The following is a 12,182-nucleotide window of genomic DNA, read 5'->3' as shown; positions in this document are numbered from 1 at the left end:
AACATTGGATCTGCTGGTAACTATCTCTTACATTTACCCGATACACAGTGGTTGACTGAACATTCCTTTGTTGTAAATGGGGAGAGGAGAGGTACAGTAAGCAGCTATAAGTCAGTTCTGGCAACGATCTAAGGCTGGGGCTACATGGCGATTCCCTGAGACACTGCATCACATTGCCTGTCACACTACCAGTAACTGCCATTCAGAACTCCCTGTCACATTACCTAGCCGTAATTTCATATAAAAGTAAATGGGGTCACCTTTCCACCTATGGAAATGCAAAATATAAATCCATTTTTTTTATATATCTCCACAATTTGACCACTGCCTTTACCACCACACAGTAACAAATACCAACATACCATTAGTAAATCAAACCTGCTAGATACCAATCATACACATGCTCTGCATACCATATAAATGATTACAGTGCAGTTACATCCAGTGACTCACAGAAAACATCTTCTCTTATTGGAGTCGTTCACTTTTCTTGCTCATCGGCATTTGAACTGGGCCATCAAGAAACATTTTCCTGGCAATGACTCATTGATGCAAAATATGTCAGGCAAACATTTTATCGTCCTCACTCTAGCGGGGTCATTACCTATCTGTAATGTTCTACCCCCTTTGTGCCCTCTTATAGTAAAAAGGCCCCCATCTGTGCCCTCATGAAGTAGTTGTGTCAGAACAGTAGTGAGGAGATTTAAACATTTTCGGAGCTCATGACATCATAATGAATAAGGATGCAGTAAGTTCTGAAGTCTGGTCCGTAGCACATTGTCTATACACGGAATGTGTGTGAATCCCCCCTAAAGTCTTATTCCCTCATTCGGTAAAGTTGTCCGTAATTGCGGATCAATAATCATGGTTCAACTTAGAGCACATTGATTTTTATTGGGCTATTCATACAGTCCGTGTTAATTTTGATCCGAGATCCGTAATCTAAAAAAAAAAAAAACATAAAAACAGCATGAAACAGTACAATTAATAATATAAAATATATGTATATCCATGCTGGCAGTTCCTCTTTAAAAAAAAAAAGTTAAATTACTAGGAACCCTGCTCTGTATCACTAGCACTTTGTGGCAGCACTTGATCAAAGCAAGAGAACGGGAACTGCAGGCTTAGACGGCCCTATAGTTCCAGACGCAAACAATGGTGGCATCAAAGGGCCCATATTGCACCTTAGTGCTGCCACCCAACGGAAGCACATGTATAAAGAAATAAGTATATACATTTATTTTAATGAAGTTATAACTTTTTATTAACACAATACCTCCTTTGGCATATATATGGCATTCCCACAGAAGAACCCCTGATACGATTGGCAATCTCTGCTTACAAGAGCCCTATTTATTTAACTATACTTACCGGGAAACACGACTATTGCTCCTACTGCACCTCCTACAGGGAAAAAAAGAGTAACCCAAGTTACATATGTGGAACTGGAGATATGTACCTGTGATGACTGCCAGTGCAATTCACAGAGAAAGCCTTTATAGCTACAGCAGAGATAAGCTACAGTACTGAATGGCCCCCTACCATTAGGGTTATTTTTTGAAACCACAATCGGATCCAAGACATTGAATTGACATTCTACCAAACTGCTGTGTAAACAAGGCTCAGTGGTTTCTTCCCCTTCTCCATGACATGGTATGGAAAATGTAGGCAAACAAATTCCCTGCTTATTCCCCAAGAAGGTGTAGCTGAGGACAGTAATATGAGTGCTTAAGAACATAAAATGGGTTTTCCCATCTAACAAATTATGCGACTATGCCATGAATCCCACCTTGGTGCACTCCCCCCCCCCCCCTCCCCACCTTGGGTTAAGATGCTGCCAGGGACCTTGGCTGCGAGGCAAGGGATCCAGAGAATCCATTTCTCCTGATATGTTAGGGTCCGAGACACAAAGTATCCACATATTAGACATTTATCCTGAGTATATGCCAAAGCACTCCCATCCTGCCAGTTTCCGAGAACATCATAGATCCACTTAGGACCCTATTACATGGAGCAATAATCTGCATAATAAGGCCAGTTAGTCAGATTATCGCTCTGTGTAGTAAAGGTGATGATCAGTCGAAGAGCCAATCATCAGCTGATCATTGTCTTTTAAACATGTTTAAAAACCATTGGCCGGTGGCCGCATATTGCCACGTATAGTGGTGTGCAGCTGACAGCCGACAAAGTAAAAATAATAAAGTTTGTACTGGCCTATTCTCCCCCATTGTCCTGTAGCCTTTTGCCCATCATCCCTGCTCACTGCTGATGCTTATGACCCCGTCTCTTCAGTGACAGGCTGCTCAGCCAATCACTGGCTGGGGTGTTGTCCCATATTGGCCAGTGATTGGCTGAGCAGCCTGTAACTGTAGAGATGGGGCCAGAAGCGTTAATGGTGAGTGGGGACGACAGGACAATGGTGGAGAATAGATTAGTATAAATTCATTATTTTTCACGTAAAAGGCAAGGGCTGCACAGACATTGGAAATTATATATATACAGCCCTCATGACATTTATTGAGCAATTAATTGGCTAGGTAAGCGAGGACCAATCTAGCAGATCGGCAGTAGTTTACATGGAAACGTTGGTTTGTCTAATACAGCCCTTAGTCAATCACAGTGCTGAGCATGGGAGTGGGACATTATTGATAGCTGGCAGAATGGGAGTACAGCTGGGACAGGAAGATCTGACAGCAGGTTCAGTAGCAGAGGGAGGTAGGGGAGGTAAGTATAAACTCTTATTGTTTTAGTGCATGGAGAGGCAGTAAACAAAATTTTCTATGTGACAGGAAAACCCAATTGCCCTTCTAATGTAAAACTTCTGTTTTCTTTATTTCTGTATGTTCTCTTTATGTAAGTTGGTAGGTTACTGAATACAACGTGACAATGATTGCTTATCACCACAATTCTATCCCACCTATGAATGAACAAAAGCTCAGTGTCATTAATTTATGACTCCCAATAGGAAAGAACAACTCTTTGTGTTGGTTTATTTCTTGTGCATCAAGCACGCACACTCACCCCTCAAGGGCTGAATTACCTAATAGCATGAGCACAAAAACATGTTTCACAGTTTGCAAAGAGCCATTAAAACTGTCTGTAGTGTTATAGAACGTCTGGAAAGCATTCTAATAATTAAATAAGCAAATGAATTATAAATCTTTATTATAAGGCCACGTTCACATAAGTTTTTATTAAACAACGGCCGTTATTTCATGACAACGGCTGATCGCATTGAACTCTATGGAATCCCGGCCGGAATGTATATACAGTATTTCAATGAATAGCACGAAATTGACAGTGCAGACAATGTAAAGTGCCGCAGGGTTAGGGTGCCCTGTTAAGCTAAGTACAGTGCTATAACATTTGAATAGAGTTGCAGTGTGCATATATAATTGCTACCCTATTGAAACAGGATAAATAACAACCACCATTCCAAAGATTGTGGGGTCCCAGCAGTTGGAACCCTATCGATCAAAAACTTATCAGGTCAGAAGAGCGCCTTTAGGGTGCCTTCACACCTACCGGATCCACAGCGGATCTCCCTTCTGCGGATTCGAAGCGAGAACCGCTGCGGAGCCGGTATCAATTCACCCCTATGATAGCACATATTCGCAGCAGGATTAACATCCCGCTGTGAATATGTGCTTTAACTCCCTGGTGCCCGCAGCCCCGCCATCGCATCCCCGGCGCATCCCCCACATCCCGGCCACATCCCCCCATCAGCCCACCCCCAGCCCGCCGCCGCCCACATCCCGGCGCCGAGAGCATACAGCACCTGCTCAGCGGCGCGGCTGCAGTGAGGCTGCCGACTCCGGTCCCGCTCAGATCAGCTGAGCGGGACCGGAGCCGGGAGCCTCACTGCAGCCGCGCCGTCGAGCAGGAAATGAATGCTCGCGGCGGCGGGCCGGAGATGGGCTTATGGGGGGATGTGGCCGGGATGGGGGGGATGTGCCGCCGCCGGGGATGGGAAATGCGATGGCGGGGCTGCGGGCACCAGGGAGTTAAAGCACATATTCACAGCGGGATGTCAATCCCGCTGAGAATATGTGCTATCATAGGGGTGAATTGATACCGGATCCGCAGCGGTTCTCGTTTCGAATCCGCAGAAATGAGATCCGCTGTGGATCCGGTAGGTGTGAAGACACCCTTAGGATATGTTCACATGTACCGTATTACAGCGGTTTTCCTGCAGTGGGTTTCTTGCAGTAAAAAATAATTAAAGTCTCTGGCACTTCATTCTTGCAGTGGATTTTATATTACACATTGAGAATGGAGTACATAGGCTTTGTAAAACCTAAGATATGCTGCTGCTCTTTCAGGGTCCACTGCTCAGTGACAGCCCATCACAGCGCATCACAGCAGCAGGATATCTTTTACAAGCCTATGGACTCCACTCTTGCAATGTAATGTAAATCCCCTGCAAGTATGAAGTACCTTAGACTTTAACGCTAGTCAGAATCGTAGAGGATTTCACTGCGAAACTCGCAGTGTGAAATTCGCCATGACACAGTACGTGTGAACATACCCCTAATTTAAAAATTTTATGTCTGGAGTTCGAATTACCTCTGAATACAATATGATCTGGTTCTGTATTAATTTGGCCTTTGGATGAAGTGGACCTTCATTTTGGAGCTCTTTTATAATAATGGTCTACTACTATTGCCTTTAATGGTTCCCCTCTCTTAAAGCGAATGTACCATCAGGTACATTGGCTTTAAGTGTTGCACATGAATAGAATGGTGCTGGCGCTGGAGCCCGCCCCCAATGAAACTAATGGTACATTCGCTTTAAGCAAATTTATTGCACAGGAGCCTCTATAACAACCTGGCATCCAGCTGTTGTGAATTATTTTTATATTAATAAAATGATCTTCATATTAATAAATGATTTTAGTCAGGACTACATACAGTGACGGTTCAGGGAAGAAAAAGAGTGCTGCACCTCACACCTATGGCTGATACTAGTACCTTTCGGCTGCATAAAAAACATCAGAATTCTGTATGTGAATTGATCAAGCCACACTGCCCCATGTACCGCGTGCAGGTGTCTGATACACATGGGTCCCTACACTAAGTCCACACTGTGCCAGTCAGCGACCACCACCCCTGCAGGCGTGCACAGTCAAGGAAGGGAGGCCATGGAACGGCCCTGCAACCCCCATGCCATAGGACCAGACCCAAAAATGCCACACCAAAATCCAGCCAGCACCACCGGTGGAGGAAGCTGCCCCCAAACAGCACAAGTCTGGATAAGGTGACCCAAATTAGCAGAACACACCTGTGCTCACACGTCAGTACCTCCATGTTTTCCCATTCTGTATGCAGCAGTGTGGTGAGTGTAATACCATATTGATACTTGTGTCATTTGGGGGCAGCGTTCTCCGCCGGCGGTGCCGGCAGGGCCTGTGTGGGGCATTTTGGGTTTGGTCCTGTGACAGTGGGGTTGCAGGGCCATTCCATGGCCTCACTTCCCAGCATGTGCATGCCTTGCGGGGGAGGCAGTCATTGACTGACATGGTACAGAGTTAGCGTAGGAACCCGTGTGAACCAGGATACCTGCACGGGGTACACGGGGCAGTATGGTTTGATCAAATTGTCTACTAAATTTCTGGTGTTTGTTTTTAAAGTAGCTTAGCGGCTTTAGTATCAGTCATAGGTGTGAGGTGCAGCTGCACTCTTCTCTCCATTCTACATACAGTGACCAGTGCAGAACTCCCATGATCTTCTTATAGCTTGACAAAGTTTGAACAATTTGCAGAAAAGAGTTAACTAAATTGCTAAAGTGCCTAGAAGCGCAACTCCTGCGACCAAACCTCACGGTCTTATAGTTGGGGTTGCTGCCAGAAGTGTGTTTATTTATGGTTGGAAATGTATTATTTATTTTTGTTTAATAAATATAGTGAATACCATTCTTTTCTAGTTGCAAAAGTCCCAATTAAATCCACATTGTGCACAAAAATAGTAGAGTCCAGTGGAGGTAAGTATGCAACTGGCAAACAAGAATTGCTATGACAACTGTTACTCTTTGGGTAGACTCGCAACAGTAGCTAACCTCTTTATAATATTATTATTATTTATTTATAAAGCGTCCCCTTAATTCCAGAGCGCTATACAAGAGATAGGGGTAACAAACAGGAACATTACAAGATCAAAACACATTACATGAAGGCAGATGGCAGACTGGTACATGGAGGAAGAGGTCCCTGCCGGCGAGGGCTTACAATCTTTACGGTACTGGGAGAGAGAAAGGAGGTAAAGTGCAGCCAGTCAAGTGTGATGCAGAATTGTTAAAGATTGTAGCCTAGTTGGAAAAGATAGGTTTTCAGGTTACTTTTGAAGGACTTGATGGTGGATGAGAGCCGGGTAGCTCGTTCCAGAGTATGGTGTAGACTTGGGCAAAGTCTTGGAGGTGGTTGTATGAGGTACGAACAAGGGGGGAGCGCAGAAGAAGGTCACTGGAGGATCAAAAGTTGTGTGAGGGACGGTAGTGGGATATCAGGTCACAGATGTGCGGAGGGGACAGGCTGTGGATGGTCTTAAAGTAAATACGTTGGGCAATAGGGAACCAGTGAAGGAATTGGCAGAGGGGAGAGGTAGAAGCAAAGCGAGGGGAAAGGTGGATTAGTTGGGCAGCAGAGTTAAGGATAGACTGGAGGGGGGCAAGGGTGTTTGATGGAAGGCCAAATAGGGGGATGTTACAGTAGTCCAAGCAGGAGATAATGAGAGCATGTACCAGCAGTTTGGTGGAGTCAGGGGTGAGAAAAGAGCAGATTGAAGGCGGCAGGAGGTGGTCAGGGTCTGAATGTCTGGTTTAAAAGACAAGGCAAAGGTGACCCCAAGGCAGCAGACTTGAGGAACAAGTGAGAGATTGCAGCCATTGATAGTGATTGACAGATTAGACGGCAGAGTGGAGCGAAATGGGGGAAAGTTGGGAGACGTACCAATATCTGGCTTTTTCTTACAGACATAGGCAATATTTACACACCATCAAAATAACGGCCGCTATTGTTGGACGCCTGCCATTTAACAGCAAGTAATAGCTGTTATTATAAGCCAACGGCCGTTGGTTTAAAATACTGGCCATGTTTATGTTTTGTTTCAGCTACATATTGGGTAAATGTTTTACCATGTGAATCTCTCCATTTGTTGTTGAGTCGTCGTCTGTAATTTGAATGCTACAGATGTACGCCAGATGGATATGGTAGTTAATAGTAGCCAAACAGGTGGTCACAAGTTTGAAAGGCATTTCATTGCCATGATTCAGTGTCAGGTAATCTTCATTGGCTGGGAGAAGGTTCATTAATGTAAACATGCTCTGCTTTCTTATATTTTGAGCTTCAAGTCTATTAACATTTTATGAACTTTTTAATTAGATGTTGCCTGGTAATATAAACATAAAGAACATACAGTTGAAACTACAAGCAAACATTTCATGCTGTAGGAAGAGTGCAATTATATGTATCTAGATAAAGTGTCTGATCTTAATTACCACCTGTTACACAACATGATTATAGAAGCTTATGCAACCATTATTCTTAATGTGGAACTAAGCATACGGACACATTCCAAGTCTATGTAAGACAAAAAAAAAAACCTTTAAATGATATAGTGGTATACTTTGGTGTGTAGCACCTGTCCATACTAATGCAAAAATTCTGCTTAAAGGGAATCTGGCAGTACCCCGACCCAAGGTGCTGACAATGTGCATGAAAGTGACTCTGAACGCACAATCTGCCCTCCACAAACCGCTTGTACCGCTTTTAATCCAAGATCTGTCATGGGGTCTGTCCAGCAGGTGAAGCAGTTATTGCCCTAAAAAAAAACAACTTTTAACGGCATGTCCACGCTGCCGTACCCCGAACACAGATCTTCTACACGGGCTACTGACATGCCCAAAATTGGACCTATATTGGTCGTCCCTGCAGAACATGCTAGACTCCAAATTGTACCAACACTTACCAGTCCAGGCTAAAACCATACTTTTCCACATTTCCGATGGGGGCAGACCGATGTCTTACCTTGCATATATTTATTTTGGTGGCCAAACGATGCCTCCTGGCCAACTGGCTTCAGCCGACCGTACCCCCTATTTCGGCAATACTTACCCAAGTAAAGCATTACCTGAGGATGGACCAGTTGGATGCTGAACAGTGTAAGTAAGTAAAAAAAAAAAAAAACAATTCATTTCTATTGACGGATTGGTATCTGAGGGCAGACTTGGCGGATTCCTTGGGGAGACTCAGAGTTTCCTAATTCCTTAACCCTCAGACCTCTAATATCCACTCGCGTGCTGTACCTAATGTGCGTATACACTGCCAATCCTCAGGAGCAGTGGTTTGATTAGTGACCATGGGGGGCTGGTCTGCGAGAGGGGAGGGGGTGGGGGGGAGGGGATGGGGGGGGGAGTTTAGCCAAAAACTATTATATGTCTTTCAAGATCGTGATGACTATTGTTTTCCTTTTGGCTATGTGTGTTGTTAAAAAAATTTGTGAAAATTTAATAAAGATATATATAAATTAAAAAAACAACTTTTAAACTTGCAGCCCTGTGTCAAATTGGCATGGCCTAGAGTGTCTGTGCATTAGACTTGCACCATCTCTCTGTCCCTCCTGCCCGCCCTCTTCACCATTAGGAATGCCCCAGGTAGGATTTTTCCTATTCATCACCTGTCTGAACACTGCATAGGTGCTGAATCATTAAGGCACCTGTGCAGTGTTCAGATAAGTGATGAATAGAAAGAAACCTGCCCAGGGGCATTCCTAATGTTAAAGAGGGCAGGGAGGAGGGATGGATAGGCAGTGCAAGTCTAGGGCACAGACACTCTAGGCCATGCCAATTTAATAAGGGGCTGCAAGTTTAAAAGTTGTTTTTTTGGACAATAACCGCATCATCTGCCATACGGACCCAAGGACAGATCTTGGATTGAAAGCAGCTATAAGAATGTAGAGCAGGTTACCTTTGTCTTTGCCAGGTTACCAGTGGAGGGCATGCTGCATGATTTAATTTCTTGTACTGCAATCATGTGTCAAAAATGAGTCGTGGGGAAGTGATCACGCCACACTCTGGCTCGCCTCACCACTTCATACTTTTTTCTATGAAAATTCAGTTGTGGTCGTCCGCCACTGACACAATTGCTCCATCTTCCATTTTCATGCTGCTCTGTCAAGGGTTGGTGCACGCTGTCCAGAGAGTTTGTGCATGTGCCTGTAAGATCATGGGGGAGTTGGGTATGCGCACTAAGGGACTAAAGTCAACGCCCTCAGAACACCAAGCACACGGAGGACGCTTTTCAGGTTTGCACAAATGGCAAAGCCAGGAAACGCACCGTCTGTGACCTCACCGGCGCATGTGCAAACTGTCCGTCCCTTGGCAGTAGCAGGGCGAAAATGGAAGATGGAGCGAGCAGGAGTTGAGTCCAATAATTACTGAATATTCATGGAGAAGAGGGAGGAGGACAGAGTGCTGAGATGTGCCAGAGTGCACAAGCAATTCACCAAAACTCTTCTTTGACACTTGATTACAGTACAAGAAATGAAATTGTGTAGCATCCCGTCTACTGACACCTAAAGCAAAGGTAACCTGCTAACTATCAAGCTGCCACTTAATGCCACTGTCAGCATCTCGTGTCGGGTCCAGGTGCTGACAGATTCCCTTTAACTCACCTTGATATTATTTGCTGGAAATCGATTGCCAAAAGTAAAACTAAAGTATTGATTATTTTAACAGTTCTGGATAATTCTCAAAAAAAGGGGAAAAGAACTATGTTATAAAAAGCTGGAAAAACAACCATATATATAGAAAAATGCTATTACATATATTCCATATATGATATTCACTCAATATACAAAAAAGAAACAGCCAGTCCTGTATCCAAAAGGTATATACTTGATAAGCAGAGTCAAAGGTGATAACGTTGGCCCTGTTTATGTAGTATATACCTTTTAAATAGTTTTGGTGGTTATATTTCATTTTAATGTTTTTATTCCTGGGTAGAGATTTGTTGGGCTTTTTATCTATGTTCTTGGTTGGGTTAGATTTTGGTCATGCTAATTCTGCTTACTTAATGTATATCTCCGTGTATCTCATGTGTACATGTACATTTCTCTCCCATTGTTGGCAGTTACTGACTACCGCCTGGTCTGTCTGGTGTATATAGCTATAATGTAGATGTATAGCGATATAGGGGGACATTTAAAAAGATCAATGTACAAGTACGTCGGTCTTAAATCAGGTCCTGCACCCTTTTCCATGGACAGATTTACTAAGAGGCACACGCCTGCGACCGGCGCAGTCTCTGCTCAGAAAATCCACTCCTGCTTCCAGCAAGTGTAGATTTGTATCATGATTTACATCGGCGAGTATGAATAAATCATGATTAATCAGGCGCAGAAATAAAATACAAAATTAAAAAAAAAACTTCTTACACCAGTTGCCCTGAAAAAATTATTATTATTATTATTATTATTATTATTATTATTATTATTCTGGAGTTCCCCTTTAACCATCTATGGCATTATTCTTATTAGCCCATAAACCCCTAAATAACATCTATAATCTACCCACAGTTCAGCTGGTCCACTGATAAAATCATAGCTAGCAAAATAAAAGCAATTTTAACAAATAAAAATGTTTGATATACTGTAGTTAAACAGTCACAAAATGAAGTGTTTGCTCACAAATTTTCACATTATTAAATAGCAAATAACAACCTAAATAGACTTGCTTCAATGGGAAAAAAAATTGTATTTTAAAAAATTATCTTCTAAAAGTCCCTCGTTGCCCAAAAGGTTATCGGCTATATTTGCTCGGCTATCAGACACTGATTTTTAGATAACTGTGCTCATATCTCTAAACTGAATTAAGCAAAGTTCATATGCGGAGGAGGACGCTCCCAGGTTACACAAGTTTATTCAGCTGGCATAGCAATCTGTCATTTATTCGGTTTAGAATGAATATTTGCTCATTTTTGTAGGACATTTATAAAGCTGACCATGTAAGATAATCTTTATCACTATTTCTACAGCTCTTACTATGCATTGTTCTTCTGGGAAAATTCTCAAGGGAATCATAAGAAACCACCATTGACTTCTAACAGAAGAAAGTATGGCCACAAATATTCCAAATGGTCATTGTACATATTAGTGATGAGTGAACTTACCAAACATTCGAGTTCGTCTGAACCCTAAGTCTAAGTATTTCACTTCCAATGCTGGAGAAGTTAGATGCAGATCTAAGGTTGCCAGGAAAACATGGGTGCAGACTAGGGTTGAGCTACTTTGAGCATGGTCGAGTTCATTCAAACCTGAGCGTGCAGAATTTGATTTGTATAGATGATCGAACAGCGGAAAATCTTAGATTCTATAGAAATTTAACCTTGTCAAACCTTCTGCATTTGATTCCCGATGCCTTCCCGATCCATGGGGAAGGAGGAGACAGCCCGGGTACCGCCTGGAATTCCAGGGGGTACCCAGGCTGTCTCCTCCTTCCCGACGGACCGGGAAGGCATCGGGAATCAAATGCGGAAGGTTCGACAAGGTTCGAGTTCGATAGAACCTAAGATTGATTAGCAGTGACTGCTGAAGAAGATTGAATAAAATCCTAGGGCTTCCTGGAAAACATGGATACAGCCTATGGCCAAAAGTTTCTGAATATATTTTTAAGCATTTTAGTGTTGCTTGTGAAGATATGCTCCACCTAGTCTGTGGTAGAGCACCCTCACAGGTTGGCTAAGGGCCCTTTTACACAGGACAATCATTGCGTATCATTGTATATCATTCGAATTTAAACGATAATTGCTCTGTGTAATTGCAGGCAGCGATCGAAAAATCATTCATATGTTGTTGATCGTTGATTTAGATCTGACCATAAAATCATCGTTAATCGTTCGCTAATTGTTCAGTGTAATATCAAAACCTTCCTTCATTTGCTGGGATCAGATCAAGGAAACGATCGTAGTAACGATTGTAACTAATGACTATTGTTCTGTGTAATATGATGAACAATTCCAGGCTAATCTGATTTGCGATCGTTTATCATGAATCTTTAATCGTTAAAAATCGCTTCATCTAATAGGACCCTAACTGCAGTGTAAATACTTGAGAAGACTTGACTCTTTGCTAGGTGTGGCTCAATACCCTAATACAGGGCACACCTTAAAGAGAGTTGAAGCCACTCGCCAC

The sequence above is a fragment of the Dendropsophus ebraccatus genome, chromosome 7 (genome assembly GCF_027789765.1).
Source record: "Dendropsophus ebraccatus isolate aDenEbr1 chromosome 7, aDenEbr1.pat, whole genome shotgun sequence".
Classification (NCBI taxonomy): Eukaryota; Metazoa; Chordata; class Amphibia; order Anura; family Hylidae; genus Dendropsophus; species Dendropsophus ebraccatus.
Note: the sequence above shows the minus strand (reverse complement) of the source record.